The sequence below is a fragment of the Mustela erminea genome, chromosome X, assembly GCF_009829155.1.
Source record: "Mustela erminea isolate mMusErm1 chromosome X, mMusErm1.Pri, whole genome shotgun sequence".
NCBI classification, from domain to species: Eukaryota; Metazoa; Chordata; class Mammalia; order Carnivora; family Mustelidae; genus Mustela; species Mustela erminea.
The window spans coordinates 38,695,728-38,718,806 of NC_045635.1; the positions used below are offsets into that span (position 1 = coordinate 38,695,728).

General features: G+C 37.7%; 1 pseudogene; it reads left to right on the forward strand.

Moving 5' to 3' along the window:
* The first annotated feature begins 17,606 nt into the window (after positions 1–17,606).
* Positions 17,607–18,228, forward strand: LOC116582232 (annotated as a pseudogene).
* The last annotated feature ends 4,851 nt before the right edge of the window (positions 18,229–23,079 follow it).

Sequence of the window (23,079 nt, forward strand, 5' to 3'; positions counted from 1 at the left end):
GTATGTGGGTGGACAAGAAAGAATAATAAACAACAAAATATTTCCATTTAACTATATACAGTTATTATACAGTAACTTCATATTCACTACATAAAAATAAACAGTCTTCTCTTTATAAAAAATAATTTTTTTTACCTAAGGACATCTTCTGACGGAGAGTTTATGTTCATAAAATGTGAGTGAGTGGCTGGTTCGTATCCTTGTTTTTTTAATCCTCTTATCCTTTTTAATCACAATTGAAGCAATATATGCATGAACTTTGCAAGGCATAAGAAAATATAATTTACTTGACATGATTTGGGGAGAGAAAAACTGAAATATATGAAACATCATTCAACCACATTATTTAGAAAGAAAAAAATCAGAGACACTAATTGCCCATGATGGCTATTTATACAATGCACCACGAGAGTGAAGGGATACTGGCTGCTCTTGAAATAGGCAGTTTAAATTTGATCCAGAAGGCAACCAGTGGAGCCAGTAAAGACACATAATCTGGGAGGTGACATGTTTTCTCTGTTCAAGTTCAGCTATTGAGAGGGTAAAGAAACAGGAATAGGCCCAAAGTCTTATTTAGAAACCTCAAATGAGACTGTAGAGTGGGAAAACTTTGTCCTCTTTCCTATGTCATTCTCTGCTTCATTTCCTTCCCTCATTGCCCACTGTCCAGAGGATGACCCTTAAGTGTCCCAAACTCAACTGGGCCATGACTTCTGCAAGAGAATGTTCCTCTCTTTCCTCCACATCAACCAAAATGTACTTGTTTTCTGTCTTAATCTTCAAAGGTTGGCTCAGTGATTAATTAGCTATCATCTATAATCTAATAAACAAATCCCCATAATGATTCATGGACTAACGGTAGTACAAGGAAAACCTATCCATTTTGCGTTTCCATCTGGGTATCACATAGGAAGGTCCTATTTGTCTCGATGGATCCCATTAGCGTGGACACTAAAACTGAAGTCAATAAACGCAACGAAATAAAAACACCTGTGTTTTAAGGATTCTTAGCAGTTCCCAAAAATGTTGTGATGGGATGAAGAGGTTTTGCTGCCAAAGCATTTTGTTCATGGTGTTGAAATTAGAGGATGCCTATTAGACATTCTTCCAAATATATGGGCTTGCTTGAAATTCTAAAAAAAAAAAAAAAAAAAAAAAACAAGCCTAAAGGAGTCACCTTTGAATTTTAAGTTCTAAAATAAAGATAGATTTTTATCTTTCCCTGATGGAATGTAAGCTCTAGTTTCTATTTCTCATGTCATTCCTTTAGGGCGTAAGCTTGAAATGCCATTGGTCTCTAAGCCACAAGGTGTCTTTGTTTTGACCCACTGCCAAGCAATATTAATTGTCATCAGAGTTAAAGATGGCCAACACAGCCACACAAAACACCTGAACCCATTTGTGTCAATGGATGAAAGGCTCATGGCAATGGTATGGAAGGCTCACCGCCAGGTTCTCCAAAAAAATCCTATACCCACCCCCAAGTGACCTTCACACCAAGAACACCATTCCTTCACTCCCAGTGAAGATGTCAGTGGCTAGCCTTGTCATGTGAGATTATTCTGGGAAAGACAATGAAAACTAAGTTCAACTAGTAGTACTTGCTCTGTACCAGGCAGTGTACTAACATGCTTTCCCAGACCTTTGTCTCCTTTACTTGTCACAAACACTGGTGTGGTGGATATGAGAATTCTCCAGTTCTCAAAAAGAACCCTCAAAATAGGGGTGCCTGTGTGGCTCAGTCTGTGAAGCCTCTGTCTTCACCTCAGGTCATGATCTCGGGGTCCTGGGATCGAGCCCCGCATTGGGCTCCTGGAACAGTGGAGAGTCGGCTTCTCCCTCTACCTCTGCCCCTTCTCCTGATCGTGATCTCTCTATGTATCTCTCAAACAAATAAATAAAATCTTTTAAAAAAAGAAACCTCAAAAAAGAAAAAAATGACTTGCCACCTAAATTAGGAAGCAGTTGAACCAAAACTGGCTCCAAGACCCATGCAATTTCTTCTAAATGAGTGTGGTTCCACAGACTAGCAACATTAGTATCACCTAAGACCTAGTTAGAAATGCACATTCTTGGGCCTTGCTCCAGATCTATGGGATGAGAAACTCAAGACAATTTCAGAAGCTCAGCAATTCGTGTCTTAATAAGCCTTCCCAGTCACGCTGATGCTCCTTAGTGTTTGGAGACTCCCCATCCAGACCGCAAATCCACCATGACTATGTCCAGGGATGAGCTCACCACAGCCTGGCCTCTTCCATGGGGCATTTAATCATTATAGGCCCAGATCCAAGCTCACTCCTCTGTAACCGCTCTGTTCACAGACCATCTCTTCCTCTTCTCAGTCTCAATAGTCATCGTTGTCTCGATCATCCTTTTGTCAATTTATTACTTGCGTCTTAGGACAACTCTCCCACGGGGGACTAAAGCTCTTAGATCTTTGCGGTGATTTAATTTTTCACATTTGTCTTCCATTTAACAGTGTCTGGCAACGTGGCTTGCATAAAGTACCAAGCTTCATAACTCTTTTTTTCTGTGATGAATAGATAAAGCAGAAGCACTAACAATCACTTTGTACACCACAAGAATATTGGTATATTCTCGGTCTCCAGAGCGCCTATTAAATGAACTGCTAACAAATGAGAATGTGTCCTCCTTGAGGCCAGGGCTTCTTGAACTCTACTGTGCACACAAACCGCCTGAGGATCTTGTTAAAATGCTAATTCCATCAAGGATGCTGAATTCCTATAAGCACCTAGGTGATGTCCATGCCGCTGGTCTGCAGACCACACTCTGAGTAGCACCGGTAGGGTGCCCATGATCTTGAAGGGTCTGAATGCCGTGGCACAGGAAGAACAGTTGAGGTTGGGCCCTAGGTGATTGGTTTTGGATATCTGGAGGCGAGGGTAGTACATGCACCTTTGGCTGGCCCGAGGGCAGTGAAGGGAAGCTGTAACACATGCCAGAAATGTCAGCTGTAGCTCAAAGGTCAGGAGCTTCCAAACAGTCAGAATCATGTATGCAGTAAATGGGTAGTCACAAAATAGCTGCACATGTCCCACCTCCCCCAGCCCTGCTAGTGTTGCTACAGACAAGGGAACCGCTGGGCAGAGGCACCATGGGGCAGAATCTTGAATGGGACCAGTTGGACGAGGTGGTTCCAGGACCCATCCAGCCATGCTGAAGTATAGTCCTTCCTTCCCCAATGGGGAGCAGAGAGACCACATCTCTTTCTTTTTAACAATTCTGTCCATGTTCCAAATATAGGTAAGACATATATTCTGAAGAAAATATGAACTTATAAAAGTGTAAAGGAAAAGTGAAAGTTGATGAATTCTTGATATAAAATTTTGAACTCTGATTTTTTTCCCTTTAGCATTTATATCTTAAGTAACTTCCTCAGATCATAAAAAATGCTTCATAATGCTTCTTGGGGAGCCTGGGTGGTTCAGTCGGTTAAGCATCTGCCTTCAGTTCAGGTCACGATCTCAGGGTCCTGGGATCGAGCCCCGTGTTGGGCTCCCTGCTCAGTGGGGAGTCTGCTTCTCCCTCTTCTTCCTGCTCCTGCTCTCTGAGTGTCTCTGTCTCTCTCTCCCGCTCTCCAATAAAAAAAATGAAATATTTAAAAAAAATAATGCTTAATAACTGCATCGTATTGTTTCTGTGTACATACTGAAAAGGATTTAGTCAACCCCTAACTGTGGGCCATTCTTGCTATTCCCACATCTTCCCTATTTTACATAATGTTACAAAGATTTACTTAGTGAATAAATCTTGATCTGCACCTCTGATTATTCCCTAAAAAAGCCTTACTGGTGTATGGATACTTTAAGGCTCTACATAGATATTCCCCAGTTGCTTTTCAGAAAAGTTGCACCACAGAAACGAGGGAAAGCCCAGATTCCTTATTTTCCTCAGCAATAGGGCAAATACCCCTTTTTAAAAATTTATCACATTGATTTCATAGAAATAAAACCTTATTATAGTATTTTATTTCTTTAATTACATTTAAGGTTAAATATAATTTTAAATTTGTCAACCATTTTAATTTCTCTGTTTTATGATTGAGTTCTTCACTTATTTTCCATTAGTTCTGGAACATTCCTTATCATATTGAAGATAAAGCTGATAAGCCATTATGTGTTGTAGCTGCTTAAAATATTTCCTGTCTAATTTTATGTTTTTGACATTCCAAACTTTTAATTTCATTATCAAATCTATTAATCTTTTCCTGTTGCTTTCAATTTTTCTTATTTTTGGAAAGTTCTCCATTCAGAGTATACTTAGTAAATGTTCAATTTTTATGGTTTGGATTTTGACAGTGAACCTTAATCCACTTATAATTACTGTTCAGGTGGGCTATTTGGGTTTCTTTTCTGAAGAGCTGTTTTTCTACTCATGTATTGAATATAATGGAATGTTATTCGGCCTTAAAAAAGAAAAAAGTCTTGTCATATACTACAACATTGATGAACCTTGAGGACATTATGCTAAGTGCAAAAGCCAGCCCCCAAAATACACATTACATGATTCCACTGATCTGAGGAATTTAAAGTAGCCAAATTCATAGAAACAGAAAGTAGAATATGGTTCCCAGGGGCTGAGGGGAAAAGGAAAGGGGGAGATGTGGCTCAGTAGTTATAGAGCTCCAATTTTGCAAGATGAGAAAGTTCTAGAGACCTGTTCAACAACAATATGTCAACACTGTTGTACTGAAGAGTTAAAAATGATTAAGATAATACATTTTTATGCTGTATTTTTTAAATAATTAAAACAAACAAACAAACAACAACAACAACAAAAACCTATGGCCCTTCCATGACGGAAAAAAGAAAACAAGACCAAATTTCTTGGAAAATTATTTATTTCCAGCAAAAAGGAAATGTGGCACTCTGACTCGTCCAAGTTCCACAGATTATAAATATGTTTCCACTTACCATTGTATTTTATAAAGACTTTTTAAATGCCATTATTATTCTGTAAGTAACAATCTTTATTTGAAAGCTTAGAGCAAGAAATCAAAATTCAAAAGATTTTGCTCAATGGCAAACACATCTATATAAATTAGAAGCCAATTAATATTTCATATAAAAATTCCAGAATAAAGTTGTCTTTTTAAAAGAAAAATAAAAGGGGCGCCTGGGTGGCTCAGTGGGTTAAAGCTTCTGCCTTCAGCTCAGGTCATGATCCCAGAGTCCTTGGATGAAGCCCCGTATCGGGCTCTCTGCTCAGCAGGGAGCCTGCTTCCCCACTCCCCCGCCCACCTGCCTCTCTGCCTACTTGTGATCTCTGTCTGTCAAATGAATAAATAAAATCTTAAAAAAAATAAAAAGAAAAGAAAAATAAAACAATTACCTTATCCTATATGGTAGTACTACTTGTCATTTCTGTTCTGTATTTTATGATCTTTGCTATATATTCCTGTAAATAATATCAAATAAAAATAGTGACACTGGTCACCCCTGCTTCATTTAAGATTTAACATGAATACTTTTCATTTCTCACCGTTAAGAAAGTTGTTGACTATTAATTTTTTTTTAAATTTTAAACAGTTTTTTAAAAGATTTTATTTATTTATTTGACAGACAGAGATCACAGGTAGGCAGAGAGGCAGGCAGAGAGAGAGGGAGAAGCAGGCTCCCTGCTGAGCAGAGAGCCTGATGCGGGGCTCGATCTCAGGACCCTGGGATCACGACCTGAGCCGAAGGCAGAGGCTTTAACCCGCTGAGCCACCCAGGTGCCCCAAGTTGACTATTAATTTGAAATGGAGTTCTCTATTCTACTGAGTGTTCGTATACATTGCTAACTTTTGAAATATTTTCATAAAAAATGAGTGGAGTTATCTAGGGTATTGATAGCATTCAATGTGCAGATCACACACCTAATGCTGAAGAGTGGATTGTGTCCAAAATCCTTATGCTGAAGCCCTAACTCTGAATGTTGACTGTCTTCAGAGATGGGGCAATTAGGAGGTAGTTAAGGTTAAGTGAGGTCGTGAGGGTGGGACCCAATCTGCTAGGATTAGAGTCCTTGTAAGAAGAGACACCAGAGAGCACACTCTCTGTATCTCTCTCCCCACCATGTGTGGACACAGTGAAGCGACGGCCTTCTTTTTTTTAAATTTTTTAAAAAAAATTTTAAGGTTTTATTTATTCATTTGAGAGAAAGAGAGACAGCATAAGCAGGGGGAGAGGAAGAAGGAGAAGCAGACTCCCCACTGAGCTGGGAGCCTGACGTGGGGCTCAATCCCAGGACCTGGAGATCATGACCTGAGCTCAAGGCAGACACTTAACAGACTGAGCCACCCAGGTGCCCCAGAAGATGGCCTTCTGAAGCCTGAAAGCCAGCCTTCAGCAGAAATTGACCCTGCTTGACCTTGATCTGGGACTTCCAGCCTCCAGAACTGTGAGAAGACATATTCCCACTGCTTCCGCCGCCCAGTCTGTGGTATTTGTTTATGGCACCCCAAACCTACTAAGCAATCTAAAGATAACAATATGTTAACTGACTTCAAAAAATCCACTGGTTTTTATTCCTATAATGTAGCCTGCTTGATTAGAACAGGTGACTCATTTACTATACTGTGAGATTTGGGTTTGTGATTATTTACTTAAGACATTTTCCTGTATATTTCTACGTGATACTGAATATCAAGTTCCCTTTCACGCAATTTTTTTTTTTTTACCAATTATGGAATGAATGTTATGCAGTTTTTCCAAACAAAACAAAAGCAGGATGCCATTTTTGTGTGGTGGTGAAAGAGCACACACTCTAGAACCAGACTGCCTAGGTCTGAATCTGGTTAACCTCCCTGTGCCTTTTTTTCCCCCAACATAACATGATAAAAACTGTAACTATCTGAAAAGTGTACTAGAAGATTAAATGACCTAATATATATCAGGGGCTTAAGAACAATGTTTGCCTGATACAGAATACATAAGGGACTAAGTTTTGCTTCATTTTTTTTCCTCTTTTTAAAATCTCCAGTTATGACATTTTTAAAACAGTAAAAATTACCTTTTTTAAAAATTTGAAAGAACTCGATAAAACTGTGTCCATTTGCCTATATTATTTAATATTAACACAACTTCTGTTTTCTTCCTCAAATATGGAACTACCCAGTTTCTTTTTAAAAAAGATTTTTCCAATTTCTTACTATATATGTGTACATAATATTCTCCTATAATTTTATAAAGCTCCTGCCTATATCCCTTATTGCAAGTATGATTCTCCCTTTATGTTATTTTAATATAACAATTATAATATATGTAATTTTTATATATTGTAATTTTTTTAGGACTGGCTTATGGATTTTACTACAAAATATTATTGATTGCTATTTGTGATTTCTGATTTTAAATTCATGGTTTTCTTCCTCCAGGTTTCGATCACTTTTGGTTTTTAATTTGTTTATATGAATACTTATTACGTTAATTTACACAGACTGACTTCTTTATAAATCTAAGGCTATGAATTTACTCTTGTGGTATCATAGAAAGATACTTGGTCTTTGCCCCAATCCCTGACACAGAGCCCCTAAATTCACTGTAACTTCCTAAATGATAGGAGCATCTATTATTCTAATGAAGCAATTCTTTGTAGGTTCCTAGATAGTTTCAGGAAGGGGGCTGGTCACCAGAAAGATGAAGCCTTGATTAGAAACCTAGACCTTTCCGCTCCATCTCCTGTAAACTCCTGAATGTAGAGGGAGGGAGCCAGAGATTGAGTTAAAACTTGATCATGCCTGTGTGATGAAACCTCCAGAAAAAACCCTAAATGACAGCATTCAGAGAGCTTCCTAATTGAATACATTCATGTACCAAGAAGGTAGTGCATCCCTACTCTGTGGAGAGTTGGGACCCTTCAAGACCTCACCCTAAATACCTCTTTATCTGGCTGTTCATTTGTATACTTCCTAATATCTTTTATTATAAGCTGGAAAATGTAAGTGAATTGTGTTCCTGAGTTCAGTGAGACCTTGTAGCAAATTCTTAAACCTGAGAAGAGGATCATAGGAAGCGCCAATTTACAGCTGGTTGGGTCAGAAGGATAGGAGGCCCAGGACTTGTAACCAGCATCGGAAGTGGGGGCAGTCTTGTGGGACAGAGCCTTTAACTTGTGTGGTTTATGATAACTCTGGGTAGTTAGTATCAGAATTGAATTGAATTGTTGAACACACAGGTTGTGTCCAGAGATTCAGCAAACTGGTTTGTTGGTACTGGAAAACACTGAAGACCTCTAAAAACAAGTATGTTCAAATTCTGTAAGTTTCATAGTTTCATTTTGTTGTTTTTTTTTTACAGCATATACATGCTCTCCTCTCTAAAATAAATAATCTTTAAATATCTTATCATTTATTTCTTAATCATACCTCAATAAAGCTAAAAAATATAATGCATTTCTTTTTGGTGATACTACAGTTTACATATTCATTTACCTGTAGGTTGAAATTCAGGTTGTTTCCAGTTTGGGGCTGCTATAAATAAAACTTCTATGACATTTGTGTGCAAACCCTTGTGCGGACACAGGCCTTCATTTCTCTTGGATAAATACCCAGGAATTGCATGGCCATGAGGATGGATGTTTAACTTCTTTTTTTTTTTTTTTGAGAGAGAGAGAGAATGAGAGATAAAACACAAGAGAGGATAGAGTCAGAGGGAGAAGCAGACTCTGCGCTGAGCAGGGAGCCCAATGCTGGACTCGATCCTGGGACTCCAGGATCACAACCTGAGCTGAAGACAGATGCTTAACCAACTGAGCCACCCAGGTGCCCCACATATTTAACTTTTTAAGAAACTACCAAACTATTTTCCAAAGTGATAGCTCCAGTCTACATTCACACAAGCAGTGTTCGGTCCCTGCACATCCTTGCTAATACTTGTTATGATGTAATTTTTGATGCTCTATTAGGTATGTATAGTTATCTTATTACACTTTTATATATTTTTTAAGATTTTTAAAAAATTTATTCGGGAGAGAGAGCACAGATGGAGAGGGAGACACAAACTCTCTGCTGAGTGAGGAGCCCAACATGGGGCTCCATCCCAGGACCCTGGGATCATGACCTGAGCTGAAGGCAGACGCTTAACTGACTGAGCCACCCAGGCGCCCCTTGTTATGGTTTTAATTTGCATTTCCCTAAACTATTCATGTGCTTAATTGTCATCTGTATACCTTGCAGTGTGATGTCGAACAAAATTGTTGATGATGGAGGACAGCTGGAAGAAAGGCCGACAGGGACAAGGGGAAACCACCCTTGAAAGGATTTTACACCGCCCTGGTGTGTGCGGGCACTGTGGAAGGAGCTTGAGATTTTCTCTCTCCCTCTCTCCCTCCCCCCACAGTCTGTCTCTCTCTCTAATAAATAAATCTTTTTTAAAACCTAGTTTTAAAATTAAACCCTTAATTTAAAAAAAAAAAGTTTTAAATACATTTGTAAGAAACAATACAAAGAAATCCCATGTATCCTTTATTCAGTTCCACTGATGGTAACGTCCTGAAAAACTGTGGTACTGTGTCACTCCCAGGATACTGACATTGATAAAATCAAGATCCGCAACATTTTCACCACCACAAAGATTCCTCAAGGTGTCCTGTTGTAGCCACGCCCATTTGTCCGCCTCTCACCCTCCCCACTACCCCCTTTACGCCCTGGCAACCTCTGATCTGTTCTTCATTTCTATAATATTTTTCATTTCAAGAACGTTATGTAAATGGAATAATACAGTCTATAACCTTCTGGGATTGGTTTCTTTCACACAGTATAATTCTCTATAGACCCATCCAAGTTGTTGCATTGTATCAATTATTCGCTTATTTTTATTGCTGGGCAGTATTCCACAGTACTGAGGTATTGTGGCTTGTTTAACCATTAGCTCACTGAAAGACCATAGGTTCTTTCCAGTTTGGGACTATTATGAAGGAAGCTGCTATACATATCCATATGTAGCATTTTTTTTAAAAAAAAGATTTATGGGGACGCCTGGGTGGCTCAGTTGGTTAAGCAGCTGCCTTCGGCTCAGGTCATGATCCCAGCGTCCTGGGATCGAGTCCCGCATCGGGCTCCTTACTCGTCAGGGAGCCTGCTTCTCCCTCTGCCTCTGCCTGCCATTCTGTCTGCCTGTGCTCGCTCTCTCTCGCTCTCTCTCTCTCTGATAAATAAATAAAATCTTAAAAAAAAAAGATTTATGTATTTATTTGAGAGACACAGAGAGAGAGTGCAGAGAGGAGCAGAGGGGGTGGGAAAGAATCTCCAGCAGACTCCCCATCAAGCACGGAGCCCAATGTGGGGCTCAATGCCACAACCCTGATATCATGACCTGAGCCAAAACCAAGAGTCGGACACTCAACTGACTGAGCCACCCAGGTACCATCCCCCTCCTTCTTAAGATTTATTTATTATAGGGAGAGAGAGAGAGAGAGAGAGAGAGATTGCATAATGGTTTTCGTGTGAACGTATGTTTTTGTTTTTTTGGAATAAATGCCCAGGAGTGGGATTTCTGGGTCATGTTATAGTTACATAGTTAGTTTTTAAGAAATAGCCAAACTGTCTTACAGAGGGGCCACACCATTTTACATTCATCCAGCAACGTGTGAGTGATCCAGGTTCTCCACATCCAGCCTGGATTTGCTGCTGTCACTATTTCTTTTTAGACACTCTGATAGATGTGTGGTGACAGTGCACTGCAACTTTGTTTGCATTTTCCCCAGTGGCTAAATGATGTCAAATGTCTTTGGAGGTGCAGATGTTTCATCTCTATATCCTCATTGGTGAAATCTCTGTCCCTGTGTTTTCTCCATTTTGTTGTGGATTGTTGGTCTACTGTTGTGACTGCTTTATATATTCTAGATACTAGCACTTTTTCTTAACATTTATTTATTTTATTTATTTATTTTTAAGATTTTTATTTATTTATTTGACAGACAGATCACAAGTAGGCAGAGAGAGAGAGAGGAGGAGGAGGCAGGCTCCCTGCTTAGTAGAGAGCCCGATGCGGGGCTCAATCCCAGGACCCTGAGATCATGACCTGAGCCGAAGGCAGAGGCTTTAACCACTGAGCCACCCAGGCGCCCCTAACATTTATTTATTTTAAAGAGAGCAAAAGAGAGAGAGAGAATCCCAAACAGGCTCCCACCAATAAGGGCCTCAGTCTCACAACCCTGAGATCATGACCTGGGCCGAAACCAAGAGTCAGGTGCTTAACTGACTGAACCCCCGGGACCCTCCAGATACTAGTACTTTATTGGCTATATGGTTTGCAAAGATTTTCTCTTGGTCTGTAGTTTGTCTTTCCAACCTCTTAACATCCTCTAAGTCTTTTGCAGCACAAATGTTCAAATACGATGAAATCCAATTTATCTTTTTTTTTTTTTTTAATGAATCACACTTTTGGTGTCAAGCTGAAGAACTCTTCACTTACCCTTTATTCCCTTAACCTGAATATCTTCGCCTGTTTTTGTTTTTTTCTAAAAGTTTTATGGCTTTACATTTTACATTTGAGTCAATGGCCCGTTTTGAGGTGATATTTGTATAAAATGTGCAGTTGAAGTCAAAGCTTTTTTGATTTTTATTTTTTGGGTTGCTTGTTGTTTCTTTTCTTTTTTTGGCATATGGATGTTCAATTACTTCAGCACCATTCTGTGAAAGGCTCTCCTTCCTCCACTAAATTGCTTCAGCACCTTTGTCCAAAGATCAGTTGGTTATAATTGTATGGGTCTGTTTTGGGGTTCTCTATTCTTTTTCAATAATCTGTGGGTCTATTCTTCCACCAGTGCCAAACATTCCACCAGTAGCTATGTACTAAATATTTAAATCAGATTGATTCTTCCTACTTTGTTTTTTTTTTCAAAATTTTTATACCTATTCTAGTTCCTTTCCTATTTCTATTCCTATTTCCTATTCCTATATAAGCTGTAGAATAATCTTGTCTATATCTACAAAAATTCTTGCTGAAATTTTGATAGAAATTGCATTAAATCTGTATATCAATTTGTGGGAATTCACACCTTTCCTATATTAAGTTTTCCTATCCATGGTCAAGTGATATATATTTTATTATTTTTTTTAAGATTTTATTTATTTAATTTGACAGAGATCACAAGTAGGCAGAGAGGCAGGCAGAGAGAGAGGAGGAAGCAGGCTCTCCGCTGAGCAGAGAGCCCGATGAGGGGCTCCATCCCAGGACCCTGGGATCATGACCTGAGCTGAAGGCAGAGGCTTTAACCCACTGAGCCACCCAGGCGCCCCGTGATATATATTTTATTGAGGTGAAATTCACATACTATAATATTAATAATTTTAAAGTGCAAAATTCAGTGGCATTTAGCATGTTCACATTTTTGCACAGTTTCCATCTCTACCTAGTTCCAGAATTTTTCATCACCCTAGAAGAAAACCCTGTATCCATTAAGCAACTACTCCCCATACCTCCCTCCTTCCAGTCTACTCAGCTTTCTGTCACTATAGATTAACCTATTCTAGATGTTTCATATAAATAACATCATATAACATGTGACTGTTGTCTTTGCCTTCTTTCACTTAGCAATATGTGTTTGAGGTTCATCCACATTGTAGCAGGTACCAGTACTCATTCCTTTTTTTTTTTTTTTTCATTTTTACTTCATTCTTTTTTATGGCCAAATAATATTCTCCGACATGTTTATACTACAGTTTCTTTATCCATTCATCCGTTAACAGATATTTGGGTTATTTTCACTTCTTGGCTGTTGTGAATAATGCTGCTATAAACATTAGTGCATAAGTATTTTTTGAGTACTTTTTCTGTGTTCAGTTTTAGAAGATATTTTCATTGGGTATAGAATTCTACAGGTTCAGTTTTACCATTTCAGTACTTTAAATGTATCAGTCCATTATGTTCTTGTTTGCATTGTTTCTGATGAAGAATCTGCTGAAATCGTTATTGTTGTTCCTCTGTGCAAAATGTGACATTTCTCTGGGGCTTCTTTTAGGATTTTTGCTCTATATCTAGTTTTGAGACATTTATAGTGTTCCTTGGTGTAGTTTTCTTCATATTTATTGTGGATAGGGATTTTTTTTTTAAGATTCATATATCCATTTGTTTCCATAAAACTTGGAATCCTTAGGCCATTATTTCCCTACCTTTCTTCTGCTCTGCTACTATAATCACACATTAGAGTGCTTCAAGTTGTCCCATAGCTCACCAATGTCCCGTTAATTTTTCCCAATCTTTTTATTTTCTGTATTTCAGATAAATCCTATTGCTATCGCCTTAAGTTCGCTAATCTTTTCTTCTGCAAAGCCTATTTTGTCATTAATCCCTTTCATTATATTTTTCATCTCACCTCACACATTGTAGTCTTTATCAATAGAAGTTTCAGTTTCATCCTCCATGTCTATCCTTAACTTTTTGATCATATGGAAAATATTTATAGTAGCTGTTTTATTGTCCTTGTTGGCTAATTATAATATCTGTGTCAGTCTGAATCAGTTTCTATTAATTGCTTTGTTCTTTCATTGTGAGTCAAAGTTCCCTTTTCTTTGCATGACTGCTAATTTTTTATTGGCTGCAAGACCTTGTGAATTTTACCTTTATGGGTGCTGAATGTATTCTTATAAATATTCTTAAGCTTTTTTTCCTGGGATGTAGCTACATTACTTGGAAACAGTTTGATTTTTTAGGTCTTTTATAATAAATTATAAAATTTATTATATGAAATAAGAAGCGTGTATTAACTAGAGTTAATTATCCCTCATTACTGAGGCAAGAACCTTCTAAATGCAATATTCAATGAACTGTGAGACCTTGTAGTCAGGTCATTGAACACAGGTACTATTATCAGCTCTATGTGAACACTAGGTACTGTTTCTTCTAATCCTTTCAAATGGTTCTTTCCCCAGACTTAGGTAGTTTCCTTGGACATAAGCACTGCTCAGTTCTCAGCTGAATACTCAAGGGGCATTTTGAACATCTTTGAAGTTCTAAATCTGTAGAGTTCTCTTCTCTCATATAATCTGCCCTGTGAACTCTAGCTCCACTGGTATTCCTGGACACTCAGCCTCATCTCTTCTAGCCAGGAAGTCCACCATATTCTACTTGGTTTACTTCTTTCTGTACCATAGCCTCAAAACTCTCTTAAGGCAATAATCTGGGGCAATAATGGGGTTCTCCACATTTGTTTCCTGTCTCTCATGTATCACTCTTTTTCGTTGCCTAAAATCCAGTGTCTTAAAAAGCTCTGTTTCATATATTTTGCCTGTTTTTCTGTTGTTTTAGGCAGGAAGGTAAATCTGGCCAAAAACAGAACTCTAACAGTAATGATTTTAAAAATTATTACTCTAAAATGAAAACAGGATATCAAAGAGATATCTGCACTCTCATGTTTATTACAGCATTATTCACAACAACCAAGATATAGAAATAACCTCAGTGTCTATCAAGGGGATGCATGGATATGTGTGTGTGTGTGTGTGTGTGTGTGTGTGTGTATAAAATACATATGATATGTATGGGATATCATTTGCCAGGAAAAAGAAGGAAATCCTGCTATTTGTGATAATATGGATAAAACTTGAGGGCATGATGCTAAGTGAAATAAGTGAAACAGAGAAAGATAAATACCGTATGATCTCATTTTTTAAAAGACAAACTCATAGAAGTGGTTACCAGTGGCTAGGGGATGGGAGAAAAGAAGAGATGTTGGTCAAAGGATACAGATGTACAGTTATAAGATGAATAAGTTCTAAGGATCTAAAGTACAGCATGGTGATTATAGTTAACCATAACATATCATATACTTGAAATGTGCCAGGAGAGTAGATCTTAAATGTTCTAACTACAAAAAGGAAACAGTAATTATTAGATGTGATGGAGGTGTTAGCTAATGCTACAGTGGTAATCATTTTGCAATATATAAATGTATCAAATTAATACTTTAAACTTGTATAATGTTATATGTCAATTATATATTCAATAGAGCTGGGAAAAATACTATTCCAAGGATATTATTGCCGATTTGAGTGCATTATCTTCAATGGCTCCTTCTTATCACTTCCTGGGGGTCTTAGTGTTCTTACAGCTTGAAGCTACTCAACATTGCGTGGATGTCAATCTCAGACTGTTAGAAACTAGTAATAAATTATATCACTAAATAACTTCCAGAATTTTGTGTGTATTGGACAAGCCCTCCCTATCATTCCAAAATCCTCCTGGCCTCTCCTCTTACTTCAGTCACCACTGCAATGACCAGTTGCTTTCAGAATTGGAATGGTTTTACATCGATGCAGTTGGACGCTATTTCTCCTTGGCTAGTGTCATACATGTTCTATTTCCCTCCCCAAGGCTTGTCTTCCTCTCAGAGTAGGAATTCCTTCTGCATTCCCACATGGACAACTAGAAAATGTGAGGGAGTTTAATACTCGTAGGGTCACTCTTGATCACTGGAGAACAGGAGACAATAGGTACATGATTCTGCCTTTGATCCCTAAACAATTCTGAGACTCATTTTTTCACACTTTACAAAAGATCCCAGTTGGATGGATTAAACACCAGTTTTGTACAATGGTGGCCAACTCTATTTGTACGTGGATTGGTTCTTGTCCTCCTTCTCTGTTCCACTTCCTTTTTAGGCACATCGGCTTTCTGAAACCGTATTTCTAAATAAATTACCTGCTCACAAACCTTAATCTTAGACACTGCTCTTAGGGAAGCCAGACTAAGGCAGTAAAGCATATATTTACATTTACATGCATATCTCAATATTTTGTAATAACCAGCTTCAGTGTGGTTATGCAATGATACCTGTGACAACTAATGTGAAATCAGTAATGGCATCCATGAGATCTCTGAAAGGTTACTGCAAATGAATGGTGAGTTTTTGGAAGTCAGATTTAAAAACCAAGTCAAGCATTTATCGAGTGCTTACTACATGTAAGGCATCATGTCAAACACTGAAAAATAGTTAAGAAGTATGTTGTATACAGAACCAAAGAGGAAAATGTTTAGCAGAATGCTTACTTTTAAAATACAAATTAGAACATTACCAACTAATATAACTATATAACACTGCTAAAAAAAAGTGACATCTTCTTTTGTCTCAAAACAACAAAATAAAACAGATGACATATATGACGCTATAGTTTTGGAGACACAAGACATCAACTAACAAAGGGCAGTGATCTCTGAGAGATAGAAAACAAATGAGACCAAGCACCGGGCTGGCTCAGTCAGTAGGGCATGAGACTCTTGATCTCAGGGTCATGAATTCAAGCCCTATGTTAGCTGCAGAGTCTAGTTAAAACTAAACAACAACAGCAACAAATGAGACAAATTCTATTGTTTCCCAGTTTATAGCCTGGAGAGAATTTCAAAAATGCAAAAAGAAGGATCTCAAGCAGACCTTAGCAGCCTGCCTGAATTAAGCAGACAGAACTTGGAGTTCAGAAAGGTCGAGACTAGAGTTCTCAAGGCAGAGTATGAGTAAGGAGAAAACACAAAACAGAACTCCAAAGATGTGTAGAAGGTCCCACTTCAGTCTTCCACCAAGGACTGATCAGGGTATGCACAGAAAAGAAATATTTGAGGCCAACCAAAAGAGGTAACATAAAACCCATTCTCAGAGGTCACACAAGGCCAAGAATGGTTCCTTATATTAATTTTCAACTGCTGTGGAACAAATTACCACATACTTAGTGGATTAAAATAAAACCCATTTATAAGTTCACAGTTCTGTAAGTCTGAAGTCTGAATGTAGGCTACCTGGGTCCTCTGCTCAGGGACTCACTGGCTGATGCCAGGACACTGGATGGGCTGGGTCCTTCCTGGAGGCTCTGAGGCTGAATCCACTTCCAGACTCACTTGTTGTCAGAATTTAGATCCTGGCCGTTGTTAGGACTGAGACACCATTTTTTCATTGGCTGTCAGAAGGGGCTGCTCTGATCCTAGAGATTAATTTCAGGTCTTTACCATGTGACCCTCTCTACTTTCAAAACCAGCAAGGGATAATTTCCTTCATGTTGAATCCCTGAATTTCTTTTGTCGGGAAGAACCTAGTCCTCTTTCAGGACTCACCTGATTAGGTGAGTCTCACCTAGGGGAATCAAACTTTCTTGACATCAATTGTGCAGTATTTAAAAAAAAGACTTCATTCGGGGAGGGACTATACTCATTGAAGAGGAGATTATATAAAGGTGTGGGTCACGAGGAGTCATCTTAGAATTCCACCTACATTTCTGTTCCCACCAGTCAGAGTAGAAAACTTCATTAATGGTGCAGAATTGGGTAGAGTACTCAGCTTTTGCCTCCGTATTGTGAAAAAACTAGCCCTAGGGGTACCTGGGTGGGTAGTGGGTTGAGCCCCTGCCTTCTGCTCAGGTCATGATCTCAGAGTCCTGGGATCCAGCCCCATATCAGGCTCTGTTTCACAGGGAAACTGCTTCCCTCTCTCTCTCTCTCTGCTCTGCCTTTCTGCCTACTTGTAATCTTTCTCTCTGTCAAACAAATAAATAAAATCTTGAAAAAAAAAAAAACAAAATTCTACTGTGTTCAGTGCATTGATTTAAAAAATTAGCCCTAGACCAAATGTTGCTTTTGTCCTAACAAAGCTTAAAGGAATTATTTGAAAGGATAAAAATGTTTCCTGGTAAATTAATCAGCCTCAGAACAAAGCTCAGGAGTGTTTATAAGATCACAAACATAGATAGGCCTTTCTGCATCACTCATGGCAAGCAACAGGTGGGAGCAGGGGGATCCGCTCTGAGGGTTCACAGCCTACTGCTTTGTCACCTGGATCCCGATGCCGCTGAGCTCACTCCTGCTTCTTGGTCAAGAGAGAATGGCGGGGTAGAACCATAACAGCAGGTGTCTGCAGGGGTCTTTTCATCGGGTACCATATTTACTTCCACCACAAGAGACGGAGTGACCCCAGCTTCGAGAACAGGCCTCAAGAACCAAGAAAGAAACAAAAGCTTGCCAAGGAGAAAACTGGACTTCTCAAGTTACCGGACTTTAAAGATGGTGAAGCTATTCAGAAGTTCTTCCCTGAAGAAAAGTTGCCAGCTTGAGGTAAATACAAGAAGGGTGTAGACCATCTGACAAATGCAACTGCTGTGTGTGGATGGCCACAGCACTTATTGCAAGTGTTACAGCAAATTCTTCTGCCGCCAATGTTCCAGATGCTTCTGACCAAGCTTCCAACAATTAGTCAGGGAAATTGTTAAGTGCTCAGAGCTTGGCTGAAGAGGATGTGGAATGAGAAACAAATGTCAACATAATAATCTCAATGAAAAATATTTTTTAAAATCTTAACTCAGGAGATGAGCCACTCTGGGGGATAAAGGCAAATAGGCTTGTGAAGGACTGTCCTGCACTGAAACCTACCAAAGTTAATTTTTTTTTAATTTAAGTTAATTTTTACTTTACTTTAAAATTTACTTAAAATTACTTAAAAATTTACTGTAAGTTAATATTTACTTTGTATAGATTGATTTGTCAGTTTTAGTTCTTTTTCCCAGTGAAAAGTATATTTTGATAGAAAGCTTTTCATTTCATAAATATGCTATGAATTACCAAAACATGGAGTTATTTTATTACTAATATGTGCAATTAAAATGTATGTATAGGGGCGCCTGGATGGCTCAGTGGGTTAAAGCCTCTGCCTTTGGCTTGGGTCATGATCCCAGCATTCTGGGATCAAGCCCCACATCGGGCTCTCTGCTCAGCGGGGAGCCTGCTTCCCCCACCCCCCCCCGGCCCCCAGCTCTCTCTGCCTGCCTCTCTGTCTACTTGTGATCTCTGTCTGTCAAATAAATAAAATATTAAAAAGAAATAATAAAATGTATATATAACATCACATTACTATGTTAAAAATATTCAGTGTTCAGTTTTGAAAGATAGGCAAAAAAAAGTACAGGAGAAAGCTAAAGAATGTACACTTTTTTAAAACTACTACATTCTGCTCTATGTAAAAGAAGTAGGTGGAAATTTACTTTGTTTATCAAAACTAGGCATTAAAATCATTGAGAGATTTTAAAAAAGGAATGCAATATATTCAGCACCCACAAGCTGAGAGCCAAAATGTTTGGCATTTAATAAAAAATTAGCAAGCAGGAAGACATTAACCATAATGGAGATTAAAATGTATCAGTTGAAACTGACATAGAAATTGCACAGATGATAGAATTAGATGAAAAGGATATTAAAACCACTATTATAACTATATACGTTAAACACAGGAAGCTAGAGGAAAAAATTTAACATGTTAAGTAGAGATGTGGAAGATATAAAAAGACCCAAATCCAACGTCACCTATAATACATGAGATGAAAAATACAATGGTTATGATTAATGGCAAATTAGGTATCACAAATAAAAATGATTAGTGAACTTGAAGACATTTCAAAAGATAGTATCTAAAATGAACAACACACAGGGAATAAAGAATAAAAAAGATAAACAGATTATCAGTGAGCTGTGGGACAACTTTAAAAAGCTTAATATACATGTAATGAGAGCTGCCAATGGAGAAGAGAGAGAGATGGGAACTAGAAAAAATTTGAAGAAAACATGACCAAACATTTTCAAAATTGGTATGGAAACTCTAAGTCTATAGATCCAAGAAACTCAATGAACCCTAAGCAAAACAGAACTAACCCACATCTCATAAACAAATTTCTTAAAACCAGTGGTAAATAGAAAATGTTAAAATTAGTCAAAGAAGAAAGACACATTACATAAAAAGGAAAAAAAATGAAATTGACCATTTCTCATGTGAACAGCATAATACAGAAGTGAGAGGAATAATGTATTTAAAATACAACAAGAAAAAACTTTCAATTTAAACATTTATACCCTATGAAAATAACTTTCAAACATAAAGGCCAAAAAAAAAAAGACATTTTGAGACATCTTTTTTTAAAGCAAAATAATTCATCACTAGCTGACCCACAATACAAGTCCTGTTAAAGGAAGTCTTTCAGGCAGAAGAAAAAATGATTCCAGATGGAAATAAGGATCTGCACAGAAGAATGAAAAGCAAAGGAAATGGTAACTGTGTATATAAATATATGGTTTTTTTCCTTGTTATTTTAATCTCTTCAAAAGATAATTGGCTGTTAAAATAGCAATAGAGTGTGGAGTTTATCACATATGTAAAAGTAAAGTATACAACAATAGCACAAAGCTTAGTCGGGGAGAAATGGAAGTATACTATTTTAAGATTCTTATACTATCTGATACAGTATGATATGTACCATACCGTCACTGGAAGGTAGGTGTACCAAGTTTTAATTGTATTCTGTACACCCTAAACCAACCAACAAAATAAAGAGTTACAGCAAAGCAGTCTAGACTAAGCCACTGTAGCATAAATAATTCTTTTGAGTTGAGGGCATCTGAGTTTCTGAAATCCTTTATTTGCCTAAAAACAAAACCTCCAAAAGAACTCAATTGTCCTAAATCCCCTTCCAGGGAACAACTCAAATCTTCTCTTTTTAGAGTGAAGTCAGCACCACACCCAAGCAGACATTGTAACAAAACTATCATATCTCCTATCTATTCTCCTAAGGGCCCATTTAGCTTTCCAGAAAGTCATTTGTTTTTCAACAAGTGTTCTTTCTCCCCACCCCCACTTCTAAGAAGTCATTTGTTGTTCCTAAAGTGCCCCTGTGCCCCTCCCCATCCACTATTAAGGTGGTAAATGAGCCCCAAATTCTAATCAACAACTTGAGTCACATTTCTTTGTGTGAGCCTATAATTAAATCAGGGTTTTTTTTCTTACTAATCTGTTTTTTTTTATTTTAACTTGTAGGTCTCCAAGCCTTAAACATAAGAGGGTAAAAGAAACATTTTTCCTTCCTGACAATGGCTACTAATCCAACAAATGAGATAAGATGGAATCAACATTTTTCATTTAAACCAAAAGAAGGAAGAAAAAGAAAACAGAAAAATAGGCAAACAATAAACAAATAGTAAAACAATAGATTTAAATTTGATCTTATCACTAACTAATAAATGATAAATAATACTAAATACTAAATAATACTAAATAATCTAAATGCATCAATTAAAAGGACGTAATTATCAAGTCAAATAAAAAAAAAAGAAAACAAGACCCAACTAAATGTTGGCTGTAAGAAAAATACTAGGAATATAAAAAAAACACATATAGGTTAAAAATTTTTAAAGACAGAAGAAAATATACCATGGTAACTAACACCAATGAAAAGAAAGCTGGAATGGTTTTATTTTATTTTATTTTGTTTTGTTTTTATTTGACACACAGAGAGAGCACAAGCAGGGGGAGCAGCAAAGGGAGAGGGAGAAGCAGTTCTCCACTGAGCAGGGAGTCCCCCAATACCGGGCTCAATCCCAGGACCCTGAGATCATGACCTGAACTGAAGGCAAATGCTTAACCAACTGAGCCACCCAGGTGCTCCCGGAATGGCTTTATTATCAGACAATGTAGATTTCAGAGCAAAGAATATTACCAAGGATAAAGAAATTCACTTCATAATGATAAAGGGTTCAATTCATCAAGAGAACATGACCGTCTTAAATGTTTATATAGCTGCAGAGTTTCAAAATACATGAAGCAAAAAGTGATAGAACTCTAAGGAGAAATAAACAAAATCACAATTATAGGCAGAAATTTCAATATCTTCCTCTTAATAGTTTCCAGAACCAGTAGACAGAAAATCAGTAAGGATATAGATTTTAACAACTTGACCTAATTGACATTTATAGAACACTCCACAAAAGAAGTATAGAATGCACATTATTTCCAAGTGTACATGATGTATTTACCAAGATAGACCATATTCTGAGTCATAAAACTAGTCTCAATTAATTTAAAAGGATACAAGTCATACATACATATATCCTCTAACTACAGGGAATTAAATTAGATTGTCAGAGAGATCTTTGGAAAATCCCCAAATATTGAAACTAAGTAAGACACTTCTAAATAACCGGCAGAACAAAGAAGAAATCAAAGAGAAATAAGAGAGTAACTGAATGAAAATGGAATAACATATCCAAATTTGTGGGATGCCATTAAAGGGGTATTTAGGAGGATTTTGGAGGACTAAAAGCCTATGTCAGAAAAGAAAAAGGGCTTCAAATCGATGACTTCAGCCTCCAAACAAAAAAATTAGAAAAGGAGAGCCCACTATACCCAAAGCAAGTAGAAGAAAGGAAATAATAATCAGAGTAGAAAAAACAGAAAACACAGAAATGCAACAGAAAATTAATGAAATGACAAGCTGCTTCTTTGAGATCAATAAAATTGATCAATCTCTAGCCAGGCTGATCAAGAGGAAAAAAAAAAAAAGAATCTGCCTTTCTTTCTTCCTGATACTGTATTAGTATCAGGAATGAGAAAGCTGACATCACTAAAGCTTCTTCAGATACTGGAAGGATAAGAACTGAGTATCATGAACAACTTTAAGCCAATAAATTCAACAAGGTAAAATGGACAAATTCCTTTAACAACACAAACTATCAATGCTCACTAGAGAAGAAATATACAACCTGAATAGCCCTATATCTACTAAAGAAATTGAGACTGTAGTTTTTAAAAAATTATTTATTTATCTATTTGACAGAGAGAGAGAGAGATCACAGGTAGGCAGAGAGGCTAGCAGAGAAAGAGGGGGAAGCAGGCTCCCAGCTGAGCAGAGAACCCAATATGGGGGTCAATCCCAGGACCCTGAGATCATGACCTGAGCTGAAGGCAGAAGCTTAACCCACTGAGCCACCCAGATGCCCCAAGATTATAGTTTTTAAGACTCCCATGGGGCGGCTGGGTGGCTCAGTCAGTTGGGCATCTATTGATTTCCGCTCAGGTCACGATCTCAAGGTCATGAAATCAAGCCCTGAGTCAGACTTTACACACAGTGGGGAGTTTGCTTGAAGAGTCTCTCCCACTGCCCCTCCCAACATGCTCACTTGCTCTCTCTCTCTCTCTGTTGCTAAAATAAATAAATAAATCTAAAAAAAAAAAAAAAGACTACCTTCCCGTAAAACAAACTAAAGGCAGCCCTGGTTAAATATATCAAACATTTAAAGAAGGAACAATAGCAATTCTATACAAACTCTTCTACAAATG